This window comes from Brassica oleracea, chromosome C4 (assembly GCF_000695525.1).
Source record: "Brassica oleracea var. oleracea cultivar TO1000 chromosome C4, BOL, whole genome shotgun sequence".
In the NCBI taxonomy this organism is placed as follows: domain Eukaryota; kingdom Viridiplantae; phylum Streptophyta; class Magnoliopsida; order Brassicales; family Brassicaceae; genus Brassica; species Brassica oleracea.
The window spans coordinates 8,603,138-8,608,750 of record NC_027751.1 but is presented as its reverse complement, the minus strand read 5'-3'; positions in this window follow the sequence as shown (position 1 = coordinate 8,608,750).

Below are 5,613 nucleotides of genomic sequence, written 5' to 3'. Positions count from 1 at the left end.
GCCACAATACTCTTTAGCTCCTCACCATAATCAGATTCACTTTTAGAATCACTCTTGGTGACTGTCTTCTTCTTCCGCTTCTGCAGATTTGCACACTCATCAGCTACATGCCCAAAACCTTTGCATTCATGGCACTGTAGAACCTTTGGAGAATCACAAAATCTTCCTCTTCTTTCTTTCTCCTTCATGTTATCATCAACCATGAACCTCATAAAAGATTTGTTTCGTCCATTCCATAAGAAACGCTTCTTGAAAGGCAACTTACCTCTCTCCATCAATCCTCAAGATCTACTTGAAACTCTTGTCCTTCTTCCTGAACCAGTTTCTGTCATCACCCTTATGATCTCACCAGTAACTTAGGTGACCCGCTCTGATACCAATTGTAAGTGCAGTGAGGCCATAGTAAAATGCAGAAATAAACAAGACACAAGTTTTTCTCTTTTCGAATTCACTAGAACAAGAAAGTCTTACACCAATCTTTTTTATTACAAGAATCCTTTAGGATTACTCCAATCCTAAGCTAAAACTCACCCTAGAGCCTAGACTTTTGTTTATCAGAATCTTCCCGATCCCGAGCTAAACTCCCCCTGAATCTAGACTTCAATCTTCCAACTCCTCGGAAGTACTTCACCAACTACGTCAGCACCTAGCACAGAGCAGTGACACCAAAGACTTGATCACACAAGCACCAAACAATGATCTCTCGACTTTTTTTCTTTTTTTTTTTTTTTCAGAGACAACTCTCATCATAGAGGCACGTCCTCCATGTATACATAACCAGAACTTGCTCTCCAAGTTCTTCAAAAGCAACTTAAGCAACTTTCCTTTTTCTCCCAAGGAATAACTCTCTTACCTTTTTCTCTTCAAGTAATATCCATTACACTTAATGTAAATCTTCCAATAAACATATTGCTTCTTCTCCAAACTTAACAAGCCCACAAACATCATAACATACGAACTTCAACCAAGCCCATCTTCATAACACACGCATGTACTTCACGAACTGATACATAATATACATCTTCAGCTTTCTCTAAGATTTACATTTTGTTAATTATTATGATTTTAGAAGTATGGAATGTGACAATGCAACCCACATGCAACGCAGGAGTATGGAATGTGACTTTCTTATCGAGTTCGAAGGTCACCCAACAATGTTACCCTACATGATACATTACTCCACGCGTCAACCACAGTTCAACGGTTATGTTGCATGTTCTTTTGTTTTGTGGCTCAGCTTGTCCTACGGGCTTTAATCAATGCCCTTTTAAAAGAACACTGTCGACAAAAAAATGGACACACACGTTAATTTGATGTTTGTAAACTAAGAAGTTTTTATATATATTATTTAATTGAGAAGTTTGATAACATATTTTGTTTCATACGATAAGAGATTTTATTCTGAAATACTTGTTTGTTATGAGATGTTACCATACTACTATAAAGACGATGATCCCGCGCGCATGCGCGGAGTGAGTTTTTATAATAATGTTTGTTCATTAAATGGTTTTAACATTTTACAACACTACAATTTTTATCGATTATAAAATGTTAAATATAAATGTTGGTCTCTTAAATGTATCATCGTTGTTGAAGAGTTAATATATTACATCTCATTTTAAGTATTTTTAAGATTTCATATGCACAAAAGAAAATTAAGTTTTGCGGCTGACACAAATCACCAAGACCAAATAGGCAACATCGATTGTATGATGACGAAAAGATTAAGTTTTCTGCTCTCAGTTTATTTACTATTGACTATCCATAAGTGATTTCATTTTCTACCTCTATAATATTGTCTTTGTTTCATTGATATGGTTTAGTTTCTTTTTTTAACTTTTTATGAACTCGGTGAATAACATATGTGTCAATTTAAAAAGATGGACATCTGAAAAAATTTGTTGAACTCCAGATACATTTCTAAGAATCAAAATTTTGAAAAAAATCACTGGAAAACTATATTAACAGGTTAGTGTCTGAATCTAATATATCAAGTTGTTATAAAATATAAGTGCAGACTCAATATAAATGTCTGTCTAGTATATATTCACCAGTTCGGTCTAAAAATCATCTAATTTTAGAACAACAAAACAAATTACTTATTTTATTAGCCTACGCTTTTGAGGTTTAGTTACTGAAGAGTATACATATAAAAATATATAAATTACTTTACCATTCTAGTATATGTAAAATATGTATAAACTAAGAATTGTTTGATTTATTAAATGATAAACCAGAAAATTTATAATAAATAGTTCAAATCTCTCATTCTTATAATTATAATAGGTAGATAGGGTATTAGGGAGAAACAATATTAGATGAATGATCAAATCTCTCATTCTTCGAACAAACTCAAAAGAAGGGGATCGAAATCTTGTCATGATATTTCATTAAAAGATTTTTAGAAATAAAAACCAAGACTAAATTATTTAATCTGAATGAAATAATATATATAGTGCTTCCAATATTAAAAATCACTTCGATTTAAAGAAGTGTGTTTCTATGATTTTCAGGATCGAATAAGTTATCAGAAACTACATATTTAAAATAATAATTTGTATACATAAAAGTATATACATTAGAGTAAATCAACACAAATATCTTTTGTTAATTTACAATCACGGTTTTAGTAAATAAATAAATAAAAAATCATTTTATTTACTTTATAAGGTATAAATTAAATTTTATTGATATTGACATAGATATATACTATATTTTAATATAAATATTTATTATTGACACTTCCTACTCATATGATTTTTTAACATTTATATATTTTCTGTAACAAAAATTTAAATTGTTAATCACAAAACTTTTAATTTGAGATTTTTCAATACAAATTTTAAATTGAAATATCAAGATCTAAATTATTTTTCACTGCAAATTTTGAAATTAACATATTTTTATATTTTTTATATATTATATAATTTATTTCAATATATAAAAATATATATGTATATATAATATGAATATATATTAATGAGACTTCATATTCATTTGATTTATTAGGGCTGGAAATTTTATCCGACAGCTGAACCCGTATCTGAATCCGATCCAAAAATCCAAACCGAATTAGCAAAATACCCGAACGGTTATTGAATTCGGAGAGATTGGATATCAGAATCCAAACGGATAATATCTGAACCCGAACAGGTAATATCCGAACCTGAATGGATATCTGAAGATAACCAAACATAAGTATACTTAATCTTATATTTTTTTTAGTGTACTTCTCTCATTTTATTCAAAATATTTATATGAATGATGCACATTTCTCAAAATTACATAATATACATAATTATGGACAAAATAATTTGCTACTCACTTAAAATACATATCAAGCTCTTGTTTCTTGCATTAACAAAAGTTGCATCTAAAATTTCAAATCAACAACTAAATTAGTGTCTTTCTATAAAGTTTTATCTCCAAACCTATTAATAGTTTAATCTTTTAAAAATTAGAAAACCAGTTAAGTTAAAAATATATTTAAATACAAAAAATTTAAACAATGAATAATTTATTATTTTTTCTTCAAAATTTAAATATTCGAACCCGCCCCAAAATATCTGAACCCAGACAAAAAATACTTGAACCCGATCCGAAGTGTAGAAACCCGAATGGGTTCTATACCTTTATACTGAAATATCCGAAAATCCTAAATATCCGATACGAACCCGAACGTGTATCCGAACGCCCACCTCTACGATATATGATCATTTGTATTTTTCTTGAAAAAAAAAAGTTAAACCATTGATCATAAAATTTTTAATGTGAGATTTTTACCATTTTTAGTAATTTATAATCATTTTTGATAATTCAAAATATAGCATATAAGAAGAAATCTAATTTTTTTATTATATGCTTAATGTGATTGTTTAATTTTTTTAATATAATTTAAAATTAAAAAAAAAAAGAGAGGATACAAAAATTGTTATCAAATATGTATTATTCATAATCATTAATTGTCATATATATGTTAACCATATTAGGTAATTCCGTAGCTTTTATTTAAGAAAATTAAAAAAAAAATTTAAGGAAATAAAAAATATTATTTTGTACACTATTAATTAATTTGATAGTTAGTCTTATAAAAAAACATAGTATATGTTTATATGGACCAACATATTTTTCTAAGAATTTTAAGAATCATCCTCGTGATGACACGTGGCTACAAAAATATGTTGTACTCCGAGATTAATATACTGCGGATGTGTTTACGTTTATATATACTTACTTTTAGTGTTTTCTTTTTCTATAATAAAACTTTGATCTAGTACTTTTTTGAACACCAATCTATCTATTTTAATGTGTGAAAAATCCATGTCCATTTCATCCAATGGTAGTACGTGACGTCGCTCCGTATGGATTGGTTATTATTGTCGCTGTTAAAGTATGGCTGATTAAACTCAAAATATGTAAGAAGTATAACCATGTTTTATTTTATAACTAAAACTGTGGTCTTGATTCCAAAAAGAAATGTGGTCTTCAGGCGGAGATCTGAATAATGAATATCTTATGGTAGGTCTTGGTCAACTCTTCTAATCTACATATCTTTTACTATAAAGTACAAACTCATTCTTGGCAAAACACTTTATTTCAAACATTTGTCTATAATTCAGTGTGATATTATTATAGTTGTTACTGAAAAATAAACATGTTTCTCAATATTAGTATTTTTATTTCATAGTAACGAACGTTATGGGAAAAAAAACACCAACAACATTTTAATTCAATAGATCTTTTTAGTTTCAACTGGTAGAGTGAAAATTATACCAATGATATTGATATGAGTCTGCGTCTCACTATATCCACTAATCCACAGCATTTAACATGGCGGATTGTGCATTTACAAAGAGATTAAGAACTAACGAATATGAAAAGGTATATAAAATGCGCACAGGCAGAGATTAAGAGATGTACTTTATTGGATATGGTGGAGGTTGGTGTCAGTTATTGGCAGTTGGACACGTGGTACATTGTCCTTTTCAACTGTTTTACGTTGAGGAAGTTGTGGGTCCCATCCTTCTGCTGACCAACTGACACTCGACTGTTATAAGCTTTTTCTCGTACGGCTCTTGGTCCTACTTATGACTCACCACAACTCTCTGTGGACAAATCTTCTTGTTTATGTATTTTATCACCTGCCTACATTATGAAGAAGAGTCAAATTAATCTCAATAACGACATCTCTTCTAGCATATCATCTTCATCATCATATAATAAACTACTAGGTTAAGATCCGCGCCTTGCGCGAGATCAACATTATATATATAAATTATTATATGTATTAAATATTTTTACATATTATAAAATAATAAATATATATTAAATAATTAAAAGTCAGTAACTATTAAAAATATAATTAAATTGGTGCGAACATATAAATCAATTGTATTAATCTAAATTTTTTTTTATTTGATAGGATATGTTATTAAATTTAAATGATACTAACATAGATAATATATTTTAGTATATTTTTAATATTAATGTCTATTAAATGATGATTTCTACTCATATAGTTTTTTGATCATTTGTATCTTTTATAAAAAAAAATTTAAATTACTGATAACAAAATTTTCATTGTGGGATTAATAGTTTTAGTAATTTATAATT